This window comes from Eptatretus burgeri, chromosome 15 (genome assembly GCF_056783735.1).
Source record: "Eptatretus burgeri isolate ZD-2024b chromosome 15, Ebu_testis_v1, whole genome shotgun sequence".
In the NCBI taxonomy this organism is placed as follows: domain Eukaryota; kingdom Metazoa; phylum Chordata; class Myxini; order Myxiniformes; family Myxinidae; genus Eptatretus; species Eptatretus burgeri.
Window position 1 is genome coordinate 12,895,359 of NC_140975.1, and position 23,331 is coordinate 12,918,689.

Below are 23,331 nucleotides of genomic sequence, written 5' to 3' on the forward strand. Positions count from 1 at the left end.
CCCCCCTGCTCTCTCTGCGATTTGTCCCCACCACATTTCCACAGGGCGCTCAAGGTCCGCCAACAACCCCCTTCTGGTAAAACTACCAAAATCACGAATCAGTGCTCATCTTCACTCTTTCATTCCTCTTTTTTCCCACCTTTGGAATAAACTTCCTCACTCTATTCTTTCCCATTCTTCCCTCAAGGCTCTCAAAACAGCTGTTCACCACCACCTCTTATCTTCCCCCATCCAAATCCTCGATCTTTTCTACCCCCGATAATCCACCCAAGCCCACTTCCTTCAATTCCCCTGCTTTCCTTCCTGAAAGTCCCTGTAATGTCCATGTTCTCTTCGCCATGTTCCCCGTCCCATCCCCATCCCTCTCCCTTCCACAGTTCACCTAATGTGTCTGTTCCCCACTGTTTTGTCCCTTCCACTCCTGCCCCTCTTGTCTCGTGCCCCCTTGCTGTGAGTTGTGTGTTAGCTCTCATACGAGCCTCAACAATGTATACAAAAAAAAAAAGGCATCATGGAAAGATCAACCTCAAAAGGACATCACTCTTTCACTCTTCTCTGGGTAGCTAGCAAACTTCAAGGCAGGTGTTTTGGGCCTTTATTGTATACATAGTGGAAGATAATGGAACAGCAGGTACTAGTAAACTGAATGGATCAGGATGCAACAAGCCAAAAGGAACAGCAGAAAAAGGGCGAAAACACCAACAGCAGAGCCGAAGGCTAAGACAAAGGTAGGCAGACAAACAATGAATGACTGAACTTCCTCAAGAGGATGTTTAAGAAAGTACATAGGAGGGTTTGCCAGACAGTCCTTTCAGAGAGAGAGAGAAAGAGAAAGAGAAAGAGAAAGAGAAAGAGAAAGAGAAAGAGAAAGAGAAAGAGAAAGAGAAAGAGAAAGAGAAAGAGAAAGAGAAAGAGAAAGAGAAAGAGAAAGAGAAAGGGAAAGAGAAAGAGAAAGAGAAAGAGAAAGAGAAAGGAGAAAGGAGAAAGAGAAAGTAAGATTTGTCAGGATTGAAAGACATATTCCAAGTGTTTGACCAGTTTGTGATTTTTTTTCGAGATCTGAAGAGAGGTACAAGGCTGCACCTTCCTGTCTGAAGGATGAGAGATGTCACGGTAGAGGGTGGAGTCATCAGAAAATAGTAAAATTTAAATAATATTTTTTTAACCGCTAAGTTAAAGAGGATTTTCCAGAGTCAGAGAGATTATTGATGAAGATCAGGAATAGGACTGTAGATGGGATTGTCACTGCCTTGGGGCACTCCAGCCTTGACACGGAGAGGGGATTAAAGGATTCCATTGAGTGCTACATATTGGCTATGAGAGTAGAGGAAGTCAGGAAGCCATGTGTGGAATTGGAGTTGGATTCCATAGGCAGAAGGTTTGGAGAGTAAGGCAGGATACCAAACTCGATCAAAAGCATGAGATATGTCCAGAGAGAGGGCCCTGATCTCATGTCTGACATTGAGGGCTTCCATCCATTGTTGGGTGAGTAGAAGCAGTATGTTCAAGTTGGAGTGACCAGGTCCGAAACCAAATTGGTGATTTGAGATGAGGTTGTTTGAGAAAAGGAAAGATTTCATAAGAACCGCAATGATGGAATCCATGATCTTACTGATGATTGGAAATAGCCAATAGGTCCGTAGTTGAGGGGATCAGTTTTTGCACCATTTTTGTGCAGTGCTGTGGTGTTGGTGGATTTCCAAGCAGATGGAAGACGAACGAACACAAATAACAGCATGAAAAGGACAGAGAGAGGATGTGCAAGAGCAGCAGAACAGGTTTTTAGGACAAGTGAGCTGATGCTGTCTGGTCCAGTCACAGAGTTAGAGTAAGTGGGTTGCAAAAACCTTTTCCATCTTCTCAGGTGAAAAAGACACAGAGTCCATAAGCAGTTGGGTATAACAGGAAAGGATAGGTACTGAGAGTGAGGGGTTGGGGACGCAAGATTTAGAAGCAAACACAGAATTAAGGCATTCAACCATCTCACAAGCAGTCGGCTGCGGTGCCATTTTAAGAGAGGGAATGGATGGGAGGGGAGCATACTCGAGAGACAGACTTAACAAGGCACCACCAGGTCTTAGAGGAGGGATACAAGTTTGAAAGTTAATTATTGAGGTTGAACAGATGTTGTTTTCTTGAATGCACCGACATTGCCTGTTAGGAAGTGAAGGAAAGTTGTTTCAGAGCCACTGCCTCACCACAGGATGAGAGAGAGAAGAGAGAAGAGAGAAGAGAGAAGAGAGAAGAGAGAAGAGAGAAGAGAGAAGAGAGAAGAGAGAAGAGAGAAGAAGAGAGAAGAAGAGAGAAGAAGAGAGAAGAAGAGAGAAGAGAGAGAGAGAGAGATCTGTGGAAGAATTTCCAGGATGAGTTAACATTAGGGGCAGTAAATATGAGACCAGTCCTGAAGAGAGATGGTTGCTTGTAGTTTCTGCCAATCTACTTGAGAGAAATACCAGACTTGCCAGCATTGAGGCAGCTCTCTGAGAATAACCAGAGAGATGTTGGCTTTCACAAGCATATGATCAGATTAACCAATTGGAGCAGAGGAAAAGCAAGAGACATTTTTGGTAAAGTTAGTCATCACCAAGTCCAGAAGGAAGGATTTTCCATTGGGAGAAATCCAGGTTGGAAAGTTCACATATCGAGTCAGTCCCATGGAGTCACAGAAGTCATTTGCAGAAGTGTCATGGCTGGTGAGAGAGGTACTAACACCCAGCCAAGTTGCAATGTGACAATTGAAATTGAATCGCCACATATGATGAAGAGAGAGTTGGGATGAGTGGTTAAAAGTTTGTCTGAGAGTTGTAGATGGGGTCGACACTGTTATTAGTGTGGAACAACACAAAGCAGAACAAGAGGTGGGAGTGGAGGGGAAGTCGCAGCCAAAAGGATTCCTTGAGGTTGGGAGGTGTAAGATCAGTACAAGGCCAATTTGATATTGAGTTATCGAGGTAAATTGCAACTCCACCGTTGGGGCGTGTTTCAGACCTATTGAATCGGAGACGACAATAACTGCAGAGAGATATGAAGGAGTCAGGGATGTCCTGTGGGAGGAAGTATTCCTGTTAAACAGATGATGTCTGGTTTATCAAGATCTGTAAGGTTAGAGCAGAGATCTTGGATATTTGAGGTCCACACAGTAAGAGACAGGGGAGAGGATGTATTGGGAGAGGCAGGATGTGGGGGAGGCTTTGAGGACAGGGTGAGGCTTTGAGTAGGGAGGGGTGAGTGGGATGTTTTGACGATGTGAGTTGTGGGAAGGAGAACATTTGGGTTTGTGAGGTGCGGGGGAAGGTTTGAGAATGTGCAGTGTGGGGGAAGGTTTGAGTGGGTGGGATGCGAGGAATCCTGAAATGGCCTACGTGTCCCAATTCTTTGCAGAAAGAATGCTCCAGGCAGCTGACCAACATGTTTAAATCACATTTTCTTTATTTGAAACACTCCAATCATGACGGGAAAAACTGTACTTTCACCACATACAACCACCGTTCTGCTCTACAGGGAAGAGCCACACTTACCCCCTGCCAGCGGAGATGACGCTACACATGGGCAGAGCATAAATATGCATGAGGCAAAACATGAATGGAACATAATCCACATTTTACATTCAAACTTTGTTACATCACACTCCTTACTTGGTTTTTTTTTTGTAAACCACAACAGCAATTGATTGAGCAAACATAATTACGTGAAACAAGAACCGAGGTAGCCACCTTGGCTCGAAACATTATCAAATTGTTATTGAACATTATCAAAATGTTGAAGATTTGTCAAAAGTGTAATTAACTCACTCCATAGTACATCATAAACAGTCACTTAATTCATGGACCAGACTATGGCTAACAGACAGGGACAAAGTAGAAAATAACATGAGAATATGAAATTCATAAACAACAGAACACAATGAAGGAATTCACTCTTCCCCCGCTGGTATAAGCAATACGACCTCAGTTGTAGGTCGCAGGTCGATGTAGGGTTTGCCATCCTTCATGGTGTGGATTCGCGCTTTTCGAACGTGACCGTCTGTGCTGGGCAATTAGTCCATGGGCCCAGGCATATATCGGTACCATCTGAGGAAACCAAACTTTAGGGCTACTAAGTTATTGGTAGGGACTATATGATTATTTGAATATGTGATAACCATTCCAGAAGAGCAGCTTAGTGTATGTATTTTGCATTTTTACCATTTTACCATTCTGAGATATTGATGTTTTGGGGGGAAAATCATGTACGTGCGTCTACCGTCATGTACGTGTACGTGCCACATGTACGTGCCGTCTACCAACACCACGAAAGTCAATGAACTCTGACATCAACTCTTCTGTGCCAGACGGGGAGAGATAGAGTCCAGTCAGCTTCCACCATGTGAAAACTGCCTCTTCATGCACGTCCTCCGTGCAAACTACCAGGCTGCTATTTGGAGGCGCTGTCTGCAATGCCAACCCTATGTTCCAAGTCCCAAGGGTCGTGGATGGACCACTGATGATGACGGGAAGCTGGCCATCGAGTGGATGCAGGGTTCTCCAGCACCGGATGCAGTGTTGAAACTGCTTTCCTGCAAGTGTGGACGGTCGTGCAAACTTCCAGACTGCACGTGCCTTGCCAATAGCCTGAAGTGCACTGACATGTGCAAGTTGCGAACCTGCAGCAACCAGCCCGCTGATGTCGAGGAAGAGGTTGTAGACCTCGAGGATTCTGATGCTGATAACAGTGATGAAGACTAGACTACTGATCCATGGTGTGAATGTTTTGTCACAATCACAAGGACATTCATGGCTACAAATATGCATGAGTAAAACATAGTACATTTTCATGCCACAGTATAGCGTGGTGAAATTTGGGTTATCCGTAAATTTCATATTTTGGACGCTTGTTGGAACTAGGGTAAGGAGAAGGGCAATTACTTTAACTGTGGTAAAAACTTGTAAAATGTTTATAAATGTTTTCCTCCTACAACATGTGCATGTTGTAGGCTACTGCGGTTCAGTAGCACTACCCAGGGAACTTGTACGACAATATTATAAATTAAAATGTACTGAAAATCACTAATCAGCAACATTTTGATAGGCCTTATTGTTCGCCCCTTTCTGCCATAAAACAAATTCTGCCTTCAGGAATGACAGAAAGGATTATTCGGATGGTATAAATAAAGCATTTCAGACATGTATTTGTGGTTTGCAGTTCATTCTAGCCCCATGTGGAAACAGCAATTGCATCATTAGTGAATGTTTCTGAGTTTGCCTTTTCGCTTTCATTATGTGGAGGGTGGGTACATTCCAGAGATGATAACTACCAATAAGCTGCCAGTCTGAAATGGTTATCACATCAAAATATGATATATATATATATATATATATATATATATATATATATATATATATATATATATATATATATATATATATATATATATATATATATATATATACACCAATTCAAAAATCATAACTAGGATTGGTTTCCTTAGATGTTACCGACAAGTGGAATTTCTGGCCTGGGCTCATGGACTAAATGTCTCAATCACATATCCATAGGGCCAGTCGTTCCTGTGTGCATCCATCTTCAGCAGAACGATATCACTGACACAAAGGTTGCATTTCTTGACTTGCCACAGCGTATAGGGCTGCAGGGTTGCAAGATATTCTTTGTGCCATCGTGATCAGAGGTATTTGCCGAAATTGCCTGGTGGTGCACGAAGAGGCGTTATCTTTATGACAAGTATTGCTCCTGGTGTCAAGATTTCTGGCACGACTGGATCTGAATACACCGGAACAAGTGGACGAGCATTGACAATGGTGCATACCTTGGCCAGGATGGTAATAAGGAGCTTGTGAGTTAGAGAAACTTTTGTCTCCAAGAGACACACACACAGATCATCCATTCCCACACTCCACCCATATGCAATGCATTGGGGGAGGGGGGGGGGTTGAACTTCCACTTCGAAAAACATGTGAAATTCTGTGTTCCCAATGAATGTTCATGCTTGGTAGCTAAAAGGGCTATGGAACGAAACTCCGAATTGTCAACCAACTCAACAGCAGGCAAAGTGGGCTTAATAAGTTGTTCAGAATCCCAGATAAATCTTGGCCCAGGAAGCCATAATGACTCCATCAGGTCATAGGCTATTACGGAGTGAGTGGCCAGGTCTGCCAGGTTAATGCCGATTGCCATGTAATTCCATTGAGAAGGTGACGTACTCTTATGGATCTTTTGAACACGGTTGTCCACAAACACATAGAACCGCCGAGATTTGTTGTTTATATATCTGAGCACCACATGACTGTCCGTGTAGAAAGTGACAGAGTTGAGTTCTATGTCGAGCTTATCGGTGATAACGTCGACCAATTCGACAACCAGAACAGCGGCACAGAGTTCTAAACACAGAATACTTGTTGACTGCAGCAGTGCCAGCCTTGCTTTTCCTGCAACAAAACTTATATACAATGACTTCACCATTGCCATTGCCAATCCACAAATAACTGCAAACACCAATTGCCTCAGTCGACGCGTCGAAGAAAATGTGCAACTCATGGCATGAGTTTTCAGACATTGGATTAGGACACCAATTGTGTGGAACACTCATGGTGGTTAGTGTGGTGAGAGAGGCACACCAGTTGTCACATTGTTTCTTGAAATGTTTGGGGAGTTGTTCATCCCATCCAAGCGCAGCTCCGGCATTGTTGGGCAAGGTCATTTGACGCAGCAACAACTTTCCCTTAACAATGACAGGTGCTGAGAAACCGAAGGGATCGTAAGTGCTGTTCACTGGAGAAAGAACTCCACACTTCGTGAAGGCCTTGTCCATGTCAGGAACAGTGAAGAGGATGATATCTGTTTCCAAATCCCATGACACTCTAAGTGATCGCTGAACAGGTAGTGGGTCGGCACCAAGGTCAAGAACACGTAAATCCTTAGTCCGCTCGCTGCCTGGAAAGTGAGCCATCACTTCCATGCTGTTGGAAGCAATTTTGTGCAGACGTAGATTCACAGTAGACAACATCACCTTGGTACGAGTCAGTTGGTCGATGACTTCAACAGGGGTAGTTAAGCTCACCAAACCATCATCGACATAGAAGTTCATTTCCACGTAATATCTTGCTTCGCATCCGTATTTTTCTTCACCATAGGTAGCAATAGCAGGACTAGGATTGTCCAAAATACGTGCACCTTAATACGAAATTTGGAGATGTCTGCTTTGGGGTCGTTTTTAAACCAAAGAAATTCAAGAAAGTCTTGGTGGTCCTCACACACATAGAAACAATGGAACATCTGCTCTACGCTGGCCATGATGGTGATGGGTTCCTGGCTGAAGCGTACAAATACTCTGAGGAGACTATTGACGAGGTCTGAACCCTTGAAGTAGTACCTTATTTCGTGAGATATCATGATTGGGTGCACTGCAGTCGAAAAGCACACAAATATTTTCAGGTTTGCATGGATGTAAGACAGCAAAATGTGGAATCTACCATCATGGTCGTTTTGCCTCTGTCATTGCATGCATTGGTTCAAGAAGCTCAGCATGTCCTTTGGAAAAGAGTTTAGCCATGAAGTCCACATGCAACTGTTTAAGGGCTAGTTTCTTACCCAGAAGCTTGCAAAGGAACTTTAAGCATTTGATGGCAAGGGGTCGATTGTCTGGAAGTTCTACATCATCTCTGAAGGGTAATGGAGACACCCAATTACCATTGTTATTCCTGATGAATCAGTCCTCCATGATCGCGAGAAAATGAAAAGTGGAGCCTTGTGACCTCCGGTGTTGGAATGTCAGAGGAATTACAAGGAATAGCATTACACTCGGTTCGCTCCAGGAGTGGCAGGTGGACGATTCCATTGAAAGATTTGATGACTAGATAACTGACATGCCTAGCAATGGTTGCCATAGTTTCAGAGCATGTTTTGAGTTCATAGGGGACTAGATTATTTGGCAGGTTGAATGAGTCAAAAGAGCTCGCTGTGGCCCAGAGACCGACTTGACTGGTCATCCAACATGGCATTAGTTTTCAGAAAGTTTTGAGGATTAATAGTGATGACGACCTTCACAAGACAGATTTTGGAACAAGACCTTCTTCTGGATCCACTACTACCATAAATGTCCGCACACACGTTAATCACCGAGGGTTACTCCTCGCTATATTTCAAAGTCCATCGGACACTCTTTCAGGGTTCGAATAATTTCTGATAAATTGCCTCCCTGCTGGTCTGTTGAGAGGGTCGCACAACTGGCATGATGAAGTGTTGAGCAATGAGGGTGCTGTTGCAGAGAGAACAACGTAATTTTACTTGACACTCCTTGGGTGAATGGTCAGTTGACAGAGCACATCTGGTATATATTTTCCATTGGTTAAGAAGGATGAGTCTGGATTGCAATGTTTTTGCTTTGAATGTTCTGCAATGCGGACGAGAACGTTTGGTCCTGTGAATAGAGCAGAATTGTTGCGGATCTTCCATTCGACAATGAGTGCGCATATTTTCAGAAGGCAACTTGACTGCCAAGGTTGGTTGCTCGACAATCTGTGGCAGCAATTCATCCGTGACCTCAGTCTTGCTTCCTCTGACCCTTGGAAGAGTGTCACTAGTGAAGGGTGACATTCTGTTCTTCGTAGTGAGTGGAGCTTTCACCTTAATTGCTGAAGAACGTGATTCTTCATCCTATCCTGAGGAAACCATCAGATTGAGGTCATTTTGAATCTGCATTGCGCCAAATGAAGGATGCAAGCATCGAAAATGGCAGAAAGGTGACGCTGTGGGTTTCTTTATACTTGAAGGCCTCAATCCTTCAACGATCCACGAGGTCAGGTGGAAGCTTCACAATGATTGGTTTGGGAACAGAGATATATTCAAAGATGCAAGTCCGGGAAGGGAACCATCGTCTTTGGCAGCCTCTATTTCTTCGATGGTGTCGTGAAACTTCTGCAAAGTTTTGCGGTCATGAGGAGAGACTTGAGGCAAAAGTTCCAGCTTGTTTAGCAATTGTTAATTGTTCTTGAACTTTTGGGGGTTTTAAATGCAAGTGTCTTGACTCATAGGGTGGCAGGATTGCCTAGGGGTATGCACACTCACCTCTAACCTGTCCAGCCTGGGTTTGAATCCCTACACAGCAAAAAACTCATCTCGGTGTTTCACAGGCAAGGCGATTCATCAATGGGTGTGCTGTCCCTCGGATGGATGTTAAACTGAACATCCCGTTTGCTGGCATTAGTTGGTTAATGTTAAAGATCCCATGGTGTCCTTCGCAAAGAGTAGGTGAGCTATCGCCGGTGCAACGGCCAAAAAAAAATAAACATCAGGAAGAGGACTGGGCTCAGAACACTGCCATGGGGCACACCAGCATTGACAGGGAGAGGTGATGAGGCCCGAAGTGCAAAAGGGTCATACCCCAAAGGGGAGGAGGTTGCTGCGCCCATGAGTTGAGCATGCAGTGGATTAGTAGTAGTAGTAGTCTAGGCTCATTGAGTAGCTGAACAAAAAAAGGGCAGCAGGTTCCACAAAAATCAGAGGGTTTGGGGGAAGATTGACATATACAAGCAGGAAAAGAGGAATAACAGAAAAACGAGTAACAATGGCACGGAGAGGAACAGAATGTAGAATAATCCATGTGTGTAGAAGAGATTGTGGATGTGCATGGGTGAGTGCACGAAGCAGCAATGGACAATGAAGTGAGGAAGACAAGACAACCGACACAGGGAAACAATTGCACAACTGGGAAAATAAGGGCACGAATGAATGCAGATATGAAACCAGCCTGGACTTTGCGAGGGTGAGTAGGTGAGGAATTCTTGAGGAACGTGTGTGACGTGGGGTGGCTTGGGTTGTGCAGTGATAGGAGAAGCAAGACCAGACACAAGCTTTTATAAAATAGAGAGCACACCAACTTATCACATGAAAAAGGTTAGTGAAGTGTGCTGGGAGTGGAACAAAGAAGGGAAAGAAGGATAGAAGTTTGTAGTGAGGAGGTGGGGAGAGTTTGGATCTCTATATCCACGGGGTCCCTTCAGAAAGATCTCATCTCTCCTATGTTTATGAAAATATGATATAAAGGTTTCTGATTGATTAAAAAAAAATAACAATAAAAAAAAGAAATATATATTATCAAAACATAGTGAGTGTGACAAGCACTCTGCTGATCCCCATTGGACACAGTCCACACCAAATCGTCGCCACCAACACAGAGGCTTCGGCCCGGTAACTGTCAGAGGTACAAAGATTATATGATCATCATCAGCTAAACATCAAACAGAACCACCGATTCAGATTTCGGGCTTATTTGCCATCATCAGGATGGTATATCAATAAATATCTAACCAACGATGACCACAATCATCATTTATACATCAGACAAGACAACAGCACTGTCCTGACTGTTATGGTGAGCATCGCCACGGATTATGTCTCAGAGGGTAAAACCGCATAATCCGCACAGAAAAACCATCCGTCTGCCACCAAGACAATTGTTCCTGCAAATGCAAACCATTCAATCAGAAGGCACATGATGTGACCAGCGGGAAAATCGAAACATGAGGAGTGTGTGTGGACAGTGTACAATGGGGATCAGCGGAGTGCTCGTCACACTCCTTATTTTTCGTTACATGTTTTATATATGTATTGTTGCGGATCTGGGGTGGCGGGATTCTCTCCTGACTCTTGGCGCCACCCTCACCACCGCAGTCTCCAGGGTTTATAACGCCGGCTGGCTCGGCACAGGCCTCGGGTCACGAGTCTTCAATCGCGATAACGTAATCCTGAACCTTACCAGTTGGGGAAATAGAACCCCGGTTACAGACTGGTTTTGTCAGATGCCGAGCGTGTTCTGCCAGTCTGTAACCATTTTGGTTCTATATGCCAATCAAACGGATCGTTCCTCGACGAGACACAAATTAATCCATAGCGGCAACTTCATACGAACCAACCAGATTTATTGGGGAACATCGGGGAATACAACACAAGCAAAACATTCACGACAACGTTTTTATTAACAATCTTTAACCCATTCTTAACTAGGGAACTATGGATTACAGGTTTCGAGGGGGTCCCTACTGAGAGATGCCTTAAACAACGTGCAGACAAGACAGACAGACAGCATGCATGCATGCATGCAAGACAGAGTAATTGGTGATGTTTCATGGACGAGAGGAAAATGTCAAAAGAACGAATGTCGCTCGTAACAAGCGGATGTCCCCGGATTCGAGCCCCCAGCTCGAACATGCCGCGTGGCAAGATGGCGGCACCGTACTCTTTCTTCTCAAGGTGCCTGCTATGGCTATAATGCTATGCTATGGCTATAATAATATATACCTTGCCTTCATACCTTGCCCTTCAATAAACCCTGCTATGGCTATAATGATCCTTTTCAGCGTGCACACACCCTCCTCAGCGCGTTCTGGCCCCGCGCAATGTCGACGGCACAAGACCGTTAGATCGACGATGGGTTTCAGCTGATTTCTCTCAAGGTCCAGCATACAAATCCAGGTCTGGCCTGTTCACCAGACAAGGCCCAAATCGAGGTGCCGAGCTCCGCAGGCTGGGTCCATGGGATTCCAGGACGTCGAGCAGTGTGGTGAGTTGGGACCATCAGAGGCTTTGTCGTTTCCTCTCCTGCCTTCCCGCCTCGAAGCCCGACTTCTCAACTCCGTCCTCTCAGTTTCTTTCTCTGCAGAATCACCTTTTTTTGTGTACCTTGTCGAGGCTCGTATGAGAGTGAACACACAACACACATCAAGGGGGACATGAGACAGGAGGGGAGGGAGTGGAAAGGACAAAACAGTGGGGAACAGAGACATTCGGAGATCTGTGGAAGGGAGAGGGATGGGTCGGTGAACATGGGGAATAGAAGATGGACATTACAGGGACTTTCAGGAAGGAAAGCAGGGAATTTGAAGGAGGTGGGCTTGGGTGGATTATCGGGGGTAGAAAATATCGAGGATTTGGATGGGGGATGACAAGAGGTGTTGGTGAACAGCTGTTTTGAAGGTCTGGAGGGAAGAATGTGATTGAACACATTGTAGGAGTTTATTCCAAAGGCAGGAAAAAAAGAGGAATGAAAGAGTGAAGGTGAGCAGCGATTCGTGATTTTGGTAGTTTTACCATTAGGGGGTTGTTGGTGGACCTTGAGCACCCTGCGGAAATGTGGTGGGGACAAATCGCAGAGAGAGCAGGGGGGGGCGAGACTGGAGAGGAGATGGTAGAAGACAGAAAGACCACCGACCAACCTGCAGTGATTGAGTGAGAGGCCCAAAGACTCAGCCTCATTGCCGGAGATGCCAATGATCCGAAATGCCTTGGTTTCTACAGCGTGAAGCCGAGAAAGGTGGGAGGCAGGCGCACCAGCCCAGAGGGGAGAGCAGTACTCCATCAGGCTGCAGACAAAAGCTTTGTAAGTGGTCAGGAGCTCAGGTGGGCCGAGGAAGGACTTTGCTTGACGGAGGATTCCTAGCGGCGACTGGCTTTGGAGGCGAGGTTTGAAATGTGGCTTTCCCAGGAAAGGTCATGGCAGATAGTGAGACCCAGAAGCTTGAAAGAAAGGACTTCTTCCAGAGGATTGTTGAGAAAGTGGATGGGGGGGCTTTCTAAACGGTCCTTTCGAAGAGACATTGTGAGAGTGTGAGATTTGCCCGGATTGAAAGACATGTTCCACGTGTTGGACCAGTTTGTGATTTTATCCAAATCAGCAGTGAGCGAAGAAGCTGCTGCTTGCCGGTCTGAGGGATGACAGATGGTACGGCAGAGGGTGGAGTCATCAGCAAAGAGATATAGAGGATTTTTCAGAGAGTCGGAGAGATCATTGATGAAAACCAGAAAAAGAACAGGGCCCAGAACGCTACCTTGAGGAACTCCAGCCTGGACAGGAAGGGGGGGGGGTGATGAAAGAACTCCATTTAGGGCCACACTGTGACTGCGACAGGAGAGGAAGTCTGTGAGCCATGAGTGGAGATGGCCTTGGATACCATAGGAAGAGAGTTTGGTGAGCAGGGCAGGGTGCCAGACCGTGTCAAAAGCACGTGATATGTCCAGGGATATGGCTCAGATTTCCTTTCTAGCATTGAGAGCTTCCATCCATTGTTGGGAGAGCAGAAGCAGCATATCCAGGGTAGAGTGACCTGGTCTAAAACCAAATTGATGATCAGAAATCAAGCCATTGGAGAAGAGGAAGGATTTGATGTCTGAAGTGATGATGGATTCCATAACCTTGCTGATGATTGGGAGTAGGCTGATTGGTCTGAAGTTGCAGGGATCTGTTTTTGCACCTTTTTGTGCAGGGCAGTGATGTTTGCTGATTTCCAAGCAGATGGCAGATGGCCTTGAGCAAATTAGAGGGTGAATAGAACAGAGAGAGGGTGAGCAAGAGCAGAAGAGCAGGTTTTGAGGACACATGGGCTGATGCCGTCTGGACCGGTTGCAGAATCTGAGTCGAGGTTTGACAGCAAGCTCTCCACCTTGTCAGGAGAAAAGGATACAGAGTCCAGGGACAGTTGGGTGCGACTGGGTAAAGTGGGTAGAGAAAGTGATTGGTTTTGGACACAAGATTTAGCTGCAAACACCGAGTTTAGGCATTCAGCTTTTTCACATGCGGTATCAGCAGTGCTGCCATTTGAGGTAAGGGAGAGGATGGAGGGGGGACATACACCAGAAACAGATTTGATTAAACGCCACCAGGATTTTGAGGAGGGAGAGAGGTTTGAGAGTTCAGACTTGAGATGAGAAAGATGTTGTTTTCTGGCTCTCCTGAGGGTAGATACACACGTGTTCCGAGCTTTGTGGAAAGAACTGAGATTACCCTCAGTTGGGGTTGCTTTCCATGAGGCAAAGGCAAGTTGTTTCAGGACAACTGCCTCACGACAAGCTTCAGTGAACCATGGGCGGGAGGAAGGGTAGGACAACTAAAGCCGAGAAGGAATAAATCTGTGCATGAGGGAGAGCAGGTTTTTTTGAAAGAATTCCCAGGATGAGTTGATGTTGGAGAAAGTAGCGACAGGAGACTAGTCTGGAAGTTTGATGGCTGCTTGGAGACCCTGCCAGTTGGCTTGAGTGAAATGCCAGACTCGACGGCGGTGAGGTGGTTCTCTGATAACAGCCAGAGAGATGTCCACTTTGACAAGGACGTGGTCAGAAGAACTGATTGGAGCGAAGGAAGAGCAGCAGATATTGTCAGGGAAATTTGTCAAATTCAGATCCAGAAGAGATGGAGTACCATTGGTTGAGATCCGGGTAGGGAAGTTGACCGATTGAGTCAGTCCCAATGAGTCGCAGAAAGCTTTTGCTGAGGTGCCATGACAGGTGAGAGAGGTACCCACACCTAGCCAACTGGCATGATGACAAATGAAGTCACCACATATGAGGAAGAGAGAGTTGGATGAGAAGATAGAAGTTGGTCCATGTTTTCAGATAGTGAGGTGTAGATGGAGTCATCACTGTTAGGTGGACGGTACAGTACACATATAAACATTAGGTGGGAGTGGAGGGGAAGCCGTAGCCAGAGGTATTCCTGGGGGTGTGGGGAGTGAGGGCAGTGCATGGAGAGAGAGGAATATAGTCTTTGATGAAGAGAGCAACTCCTCTACCAGGGCGAGGCTCAAGTCTGTCAAACCGGAGGAGGGAGTAACCAGGGAGATATACTTGGGAGTCACACACGTCTTGGGGGAGGAAAGTTTCTGTTAGGCAGATTATGTCTGGTTTGTCAATGGCAACCTGTATGGAAAGATCTGAAAGGTTTGAGCGAAGGCCCCGGATATTTGAGGTCCATACTTTTAATGAAGAGGTAGGGGAGGAGGCTTTGGGTGCAGGGGTGGGGGAGGGGGGGAGAGTAGGGCAGGGGAGGAGGGGGGCGGGTAAGGAGTGTTGTGGAAAGAGTGTGGGGGATTGCAGAATAGCTTGGGGAGGGGACCGAATGAGGAGGAGAAAAGGCTCTGTTGTGCTGGGAGAGAGGGGGGACAAGAGAGGGGAAGAAGGCAGTTGAGGATTTGAGGAGGTGGAGTGCAGAGATGGAGGTGAGAGGGCAGTGGAAGGAGGCAGCTTCGTGGATGGGAGGGGGGCGGGAAAACTTTGGGAAGGATGAGTGAGAGGGATGAATGGTGGGAGAAAGGTGAGGGGGAGTTTTTGAGAGAGGTGAGAGGGAGGCTTGGAGGGAGAAGAGTGGGATGGTTGCTTTGAGAGTGAGGGGTGAGAGGAGTGAGTTGGCACTGAAGTTGGAAAAAAAAGAATGGTTGATGGAAAGCGAACATTCATAGCAAACTGGGGTTTTTAAAAGTTTTAGGTCAGTTATGCGATTGAACACATTTCTTGAGGGATGCAATAAGGGCGAATTCAGAGAATGGAGAAAAGAAACGCTATAACAGTTGGATTTTTTCGGCAAGGTATGAAGGAAAGGTCGAATTGAGAGCAGTCTGTTTAAATAGCAGAAGAGTAGTGCATTCTGATACAGGAAAGAGTACCACACATGTGAAAGAGGAAGAGGAAGCATGATAAGAGATCATTTTTGTTATTATTATTAATGTTTGAGAGAGTTTTCAACAGATTAGGTCATGGAAGTGTTGTAGAAAAAAAAAATCGAGGAAGAGGAAGAAGAAGAGGAGAAGAAGAAGAAGAAGAAGAAGAATCAGAGAAAGGTTGTGTTTTTTTTTTTGTTTGTTTGTTTTTTTTAGATAAGAAATGGAGTGATTCGTTGGGTGGGAGGGATGGGGGACGTTAAGAAAGTGGGAAAGATAGAAATTGAAGATAATGGGGAGAAAAAACAAATAAACAACGACCGTACAACGAGGGGAACAGAGGGTAGGCCTCAAGCCTCAAGGATAGGCCTCAAGCACCCAGTAAGACAAGTTCGACGAAATCTCACAAAATAGCACGATTTTTGAAACAAAACCGAACTTGGAACACACAGTAACATGTAGGTGAGAAAACAAACAGTTAAAACGGGACAGATAACGACCAGGAACTTAACTTTGAGATCATCAGCAGGGAGCCGCCAAGGAGACCTGCCAATGCTTCCAAACCCAGAACCGGAAGCCAAACTTTCCTTTCCTTCTCGCCTCGAAACCCGAGCATGCCTCAAAACCGACTGTTTCCCCAAACTGAACCACTCCACCAGGTCTTCGTTCGCTCACTTCCGAGCCACTGGCTTCTCCCCCTTTTATGAAGCCGACAAACTCCTCCGCTTAGCTCCACCTCCCTCTCCAGGCCACTCCCCCTCAGCCGACTGGGCGGGGCCTATCGTCCGGAGAGGGGAGGAAGAAGAAGCCCCCGGCACACCACCACTGTACGAACAATAAAATATGCATCCTGCACCTCCCGACACACTTGTAATGTCCATTTTACCGAACGACCTCGCTAAACATGCATTTAATGGGGGATCTGAGCTAATCCTATATTTGGTAGCCTGCTTCGGGCCATTTCCGTAACACTACCCCCACCTTTCTCCCGAGGCTCTCCCGAGCCTCCATCTGGGGCAGCCCACGGCAATGGCCCTGTCCAACGTACAGCACAGATCTCCCATTTACTCTAACCCACAATATGGGAAGCACTTAACTCCAAAAACCAAAGTGTCACAGTAAGATTGGCATGTCCCTATCCGAGTGTGTTGGGTCACCAATCTAACCAACAAATTCACACTCTATGCCCACTACTTAACATTCTAATTATGGATTTGAACGGGAGGGCATTCAATTTTACTTTTTACACCAATATTTGCATAGGAGCAGAACATTCAAAGGTTCAAAGTTCTTTCACGTGTTCGCTCCTTCATGCCCCCTCCCAGCAGCATTGTCCATTCACCCCTGAGGGTTTCCATACTTTGTGCCCTTATTGGCATCTCACCAGGTGAGTTCAGTTGGCCCAGTGGCCTAATCTCACAAAGAGTTCTTCGGCCCACTGAGCCCACAAAATGGCATGCATTTTCGGCCGCAACGGCCCACAAAAGCACTTTGGCCTCAATGGCCCACAAAAATGCTTCGGCCCATATGGCCTACTCACAAGCAGCAGCAGGCAACAAGCCCTGCATTGGACAGGAGGTGCCACAGCAATGGTGGCACGGTGATATCGATGGTAAGCAAATGCAGTTTGGAGGTGTTCTTGAGGACGCAAATGGGTGCGATGACCTCAGACCAGGTGAGATAGAGTGTACCCTTAATCTTCCTTGTCTGACTTGTTTGGTTACGTTCTCCTTTTTTTTTCTTTCTCTCTTTTTTTTCCTTTTACAGACAGGATGGTGTGTTTCTTACTCAACTGTTATCTTCGTGGAGAACAGTTGCTCATGATATACTGGTGGCCTCTCTGGCACTTGGAGAGGGTGACCGAGCCTGGCCCTTGTTAACAAATTCTCCCATCAACACTACTCGTACCAGGTGTCACACATGAATGGTGCAGAGGAGAGTCCATCGAACCTAACCATTTACTTTTAGCTCGAGACAATGCAATAAACCCTGCTATGGCTATAATGATCCTAATGACCAATTTTTCCCGACCTGGCACACTGTTCCATTCCATTAAAAATGGGCAAGGCCCTTATTCGTCTTTTTCATTTGGAGGTGCTCGGCATAACTCGCTGGCTGGGGAGTGTGACGACTACTAGGCCTCTTTGCCTGCTTCCAATCGGGGGTGGAGGACACCCAGCGACCTCGGGGTTCACCTGAGCGTGCTTCTGGCGCTCCTATCTAAGGGGTGGCTCTCTCTATCCCCCATACTGTGCCCTCCTAGCACCTACCCTGTGTTCTCATAGCACCTACGCTGTGCTCTCATAGCACTGAACCTACCGTGCTCTCCTGGCACCTCTGACAGCCTACACCTGCCAGGAACCCCCCGAAAGCCCTGGTGCCCTATTTCCCGACTCACCAACTTACAATAACATGTCACACTACCAGCCAGTATCCCCATACCTTGGCCTGCACCTACCCCTCGCAGTCCGCCTGCACAATGGAACAGCAGCCAGAATCCATGTCAAATCCTCTAAGTCCCCCTAACCTACACTAACTTGGTTAAGAGACTCCTACCGACAGGGTACATTGTTCGCACTCACTCTCCTCATCCGCACAATCACGCCATTCACCCAAATACTTTAGTCATTCATTTCACAGTGCCGCACACCCAGCCCACAAAACCATCCAACACCTTTCACGTTTATGTGAAAAAAAAAACACACCAGTTCCTCAGATACCACTTGGTCATCAAATTTAACCAGTACACTTTTTCATCAAACCCCAATTAATTTGTCATTACATCAAGTCATCCGCTGGCCTCCTCCATACTGCCCTAATCATTTATTTCCAACAATTTAAACGTAACATCAAAATCTCTTCACCAGCCTCATGAACCTCTTCATGGTTCCAACCAGGCATTTCAATCCTTCCTCAAACAAGCCACTCTTTGTCATCCACTTGTTTCAGGTGTGTTTAACACTCTGCCTGTAATGTCTCCACCGCTTTTTCCAATGATCTCCCACATTAACTCGTGCCACTCATGCCTTTTGTCATCTCTCAATTTGCAATCACTTTCGGTACAATTTTCAATCAATTTCTACATCCCCATATGGCCTGCTTCTTTGGCTCATTGGAAGGGGAGTGAGGGAACGAATCCCTCATTTCCCATTACATGACCCCGCCGCCTTTCCGACACGGCTCAAAGGGGTCACGTCTCAATTGGGGTTGTGGTCCACCCCTTCCTTTTCTCCAGGGTTCGTGGAAGTCAGGTAAACACCAATCGGTGGAACGGCCTCCCCCTCTTCTCCAAGGGTCACGGAAATCAGGTAAACCCCAATCGGTGGAATGGCCTCCCCCTCTTCTCCTGGGTTCTCAGAAATCAGGTAAACCCCAATTGGATAAGCGGCCTCCCCCTCTTCTCCATAACTCCCTGAAGACAGATAAACCCCACTCAGCTAGCCAAACCACTCGTGTGCTCAGAAAGGTCTGAAGACCAAGTGACACACGTCAGTGCTGCCTGCCACTCATCTGCGCTCTACCCCAAAGTTCCTGTGAGGCTGATAGAGAAATTAAAATCCAATTTCTAAAGCCTGCTCCTGGATGCAGCACCTCCAACTCTGCAAGAACCCATGCGGAGCTGTTCACCATGGTTTCTGTCCCCTGGCTCCAGTTCTGTCCTGGTGGCATTTCTATTTCCCCTTGCACCTCTAACCTATTTCCCATGTCACCACTCATTCCATGCTCAGGACTCCCACACACAGCAGGCTGCACACATTCCAAGGTTATGTGTTGACTTTCCACACCTTCAACCTTGCCTGTGCACTGACCAACTACCTCGCACTCCAGGGTTACATTCTCGACCGCCAGGTGAATACCCACACACACTTCGGCCTCGGCAGCACATACCGGTGCTATAGTATGGACAGTGGGCTCACAGCATTCGTTCACAGGCACTCCACACACACATTCAGGGATCACGCATACGTGCACCCCATCGGACAGAGTCTCTTCATTAACATAAAATTCAATTTCTACCTTAAACTCCTCGTCCGCACCAAGTATGCATGTGCCCACGTACCTGCTTCGTTCCAGAGTCACCTCTGTCCGGTCGCTTCTCTCCAGCAGGTTACTCAACATCGGTTCGCCACACTCCTCCGGGGCTGTCAGCTCCACATGCTGGACCTGCTCAAAATGTGTTTCATTCATCAACAACCCCGTATGCTCCCTCAATGTCTCCTTCACCAGGGTTTGCTCTAATTGTGGTGTCATCCGACGAATGATGTCAATCAAGTTCCGCACCACTAACATTAATCCCTGTGGTGATATCACACATCCCACATTATTGTGCTGTTCTACTTCCTGGCTCCATTTTCATTCCCATTTGAGTCGTTCTTCCTCTCTGAGCCTTTTTAGTTGTTCGTTATCTTTCCGGAGTTTTTCCATCTCCGTGGACTCCAACTTTGCTCTCTCCTTTAATTGGTTAATTTCAAATTCATTTTCTTTTTGTTTTCTATCCCACCATCTCTCATGTTCTTCATTCTCCAATCTCATTGTTTCTTTCAATTGGCTGATTTCCTTTTCCTGTTTCATTCGTTGTTCTTTCACTATCTCCTCGTACTCCAACCTTGCTTTCTCTTTTAGTTGTTCTTGTCCTTATTTTTGTTTCCTCTCCCACTGTCTCTCTTGTTCTTCATTCTCCAATCTCGTCGCTTCCTTCAATTTGTTGATTTCCTTTTCCTGTTTCATTCCTTGTTCATTTTGTTTCTTATTCCACGGTCTCTCTTGTTCTTCATTCTCCAATCTCGTCACTTCCTTCAATTTGTTGATTTCCTTTTCCTGCTTCATTCGTTGTTCTTCCAACATCTCTGCGTACTCAAACCTTGCTCTCTCCTTTAGTTGTTCTTGTCCTAATTTTTGTTTCCTCTCTCACTGTCTCTCATGTTCTTCCTTCTCCAATCTCGTCATTTCTTTCAATTGGTTAATCTCCCTTTCCTGTTTCATCCATTGTTCTTTCACTACTCTTTCTTGCATCTCATTCTTTAATCTAGCTTTGGCTTCTAGCTGTTCGATCTGCACAGTGTGGTTCCTTAACGTTTCATTCTCCGTTCTCTTTCTTTCCTCTCTTAACATCCTCAGCTCATTTTGTAATTCCGTCTCTTTGTTTTGGTGTTTCCGTAACTCAGAAGCTTTTTCCCCGAATTTCTTACTCATCTCCACATCCCTTTTGCAGTCTTCCCTCCTCATTTCCTCCGATTTCTTACAGTATTCCCTTAGTCATTCCAGATATTCCTCTTTTCCTTCTATCTCCTGTTCCAGGTGCTCCCTTATCTGATTGCCTGATCTTACCTCTTCCTTCAGTAGTTTCAATTCCAAATTGTGTTCGCGTTTTTCCTTTTCTAGCTTTGTTTTTCCCATTTTTCCTTTTCCAGCTTTGTCTTTTCCCATTTTTCCTTTTCCAGCTTTGTCTTTTCCCATTTTTCCTTTTCCAGCTTGGTTTTTTCCTGTTTTTCCTTTTACAGCTTTGTTTTTTTTCCGTTTTTCCTTCTCCAGCTTTGTTTTCCACTCTTCTTCCAAGTTCTTCCTATCCCGAGAATTACTAATTTGCTCTTCCTCTATTTTGTTCAGTTCGCTCTTCTCTTGTTCCAACTCATGGGTACTCCACTCGACTTCCCTTATTTCTCCCTGTAGTTCTTCGAACTGTCTTGACTTTTCCAACAATTCTTCCTTCCTTTGCTCCAGCGATTTCTCTCCTCTTTTTATCTTCTGTTCTAAGCTTTCTCTTATCTGATTGCCTGATCTTACCTCTTCCTTCGGTTGTTTCAATTCCAAATCGTGTTCACATTTTTCCTTTTATAGCTTTTTTTTCCATTGTTCCTCCATGCTCTTCCTATCCTGGGAGATACCAATCTGCTCTTCCTCTATTCTTTTGTTCAGTTTGCTCTTCTCATATTCCAACTGACGGGTAAACAACACTACTTTATTCTTTTCTCCACATTGTTCGTCGACTCTGTTGGCTAAGTCCTCTTTCAGCCACCGAATTAGTTCCCGTACATCGGCCAATTGTTGTAACCCACCATACACATCCTTTTTCTGAAGCTCGTCTGCATGCCGTTGTGCCTCGTCCACTTCAATTTGTACCTCCTTTATATAATTCTCATAACTCCTCACCTGTTCCAAGGCACCCCCCAATCATATCTGAAGCTTGCCAATGTTCACGTAGTCGTCTTGCCTCGCCTGCCATGGCGCATGCCGTGACCATGTGATTTGAACCGGTGGCTGGGAGCCTCCGCCTCATGTTGTGCCGTTCGTTGGGCTATTAATAGCCGACTCCTGCTTAGTGACGCGCTGAGATGGAGCCGCGCCGCCATTTTGCGACTCCATTTTCTTTATAATTTCCAAGTTTTTCACCGTATTCGCTCAAACATAAAATCAAATCAAATTTGGACCGTTTTTTTTTCCTCGCGCCTCTCGTAACCAATGTTCGGGGTGCGGAATGCACCACAGGTCCAAATATCCCACTCCTGACACCAGTTTGTTGTGGATCCAGGGTGGCGGGATTCTTGCCCGACTCTTGGCGCCACCCTCACCACCGCAGTCTCCGGGGTTTATAACGCTGGCTGGCTCGGCACAGGCCTCGGGTCACGCGTCTTCAATCGCGATACCAACGCAATCCTGAACCTTACCGGTTGGGAAAATAGAATCCCGGTTACAGACTGGTTTTGTCAGATGCCGAGCGTGTTCTGCAAGTCTGTAACCATTTTGGTTCTATATGCCAATCAAACGGATCGTTCCTCGATGCGACACAAATTAATCCATAGCGGCAACTTCATACGAACCAACCAGATTTATTGGGGAACATTGGGGAACACAACACAAGCAAAACATTCATGACAATGTTTTTATTAACAATCTTTAACCCGTTCTTAAATAGAGAACGACGGATTACAGGTTTCGAGGGGGTCCCTACCGAGATATGCCTTAAACAACGTGCAGCCAAGACAGACAGACAGCATGCATGCAAGACAGAGTACTTGGTGATGTTTCATGGACGAGAGGAAAGTGTCAAAAGCACGAATGTCGCTCGTAACAAGCGGATGTCCACGGATTCGAGCCCCCAGCTCGAACACACCATGTGGCAAGATGGCGGCGCCATACTCTTTCTTCTCAAGGCATCGCGTGCGCACACCCTCCTCAGCGCATTCTGGCCCCGCACAATGTCGACGGCACAAGACCGTTAGATCGAAGATGGGTTTCAGCTGATTTCTCTCAAAGTCCAGCATACAAATCCAGGTCTGGCCTGTTCACCAGACAAGGCCCAAATCGAGGTGCCGAGCTCCGCAGGCTGGGTCCATGGGATTCCAAGACGTCGTCGAGCCGTGAGGTGAGTAGGGACCGTCAGAGGCTCGTCATTTCCTCTCGTGCCTTCCCGCCTCGAAGCCCGACTTCTCAACTCTGCCCTCTCAGTTTCTTTCTCTGCAGAATCACCTTTTCTTTCCTTTTCTACGCTTGCCTCTCAAAGCCGACTGCCGTTTCTCTCAAGGCAGAATCACCTCCGTCCTCTCAGTTTCTTTCTCTGCAGAATCACCTTTTCCTTTCCTTCTCGCCTTGAAACCCGTGTATGCCTCGAAACCGACTGTTTCCCCAAACTGAACCACTCCACCAGGTCTTCGTTCGCTCGCTTCCGAGCCACTGGCTCCTCCCCCTTTTACGAAGCCGACAAACTCCTCCACTTAGCTCCACCTCCCTCTCCAGGCCACTCCCCCTCAGCCGACTGGGTGGGGCCTATCGTCCGGAGAGGGGAGGAAGAAGCAGCCGCTAGGTGGGGAAAGTTACGTCCACACCACCACTGTATGAACAATAAACATGCATCCAACATCTCCCGACACACATGTAACATCCATTTTACTGAACACCCTAGCTAAACATGCAT

At 46.3% G+C, this 23,331-nt stretch overlaps 1 protein-coding gene and 1 pseudogene across 4 annotated transcripts in view; both read right to left on the reverse strand.

Moving 5' to 3' along the window:
• CFAP43 (cilia and flagella associated protein 43) overlaps positions 1 to 23,331 on the reverse strand; it is a 145,971-nt gene that overhangs the window by 116,738 nt on the left and 5,902 nt on the right. The gene's annotated exons all lie outside the window — the stretch shown is intronic.
• LOC147011547 (uncharacterized) lies at positions 18,621 to 22,053 on the reverse strand (annotated as a pseudogene).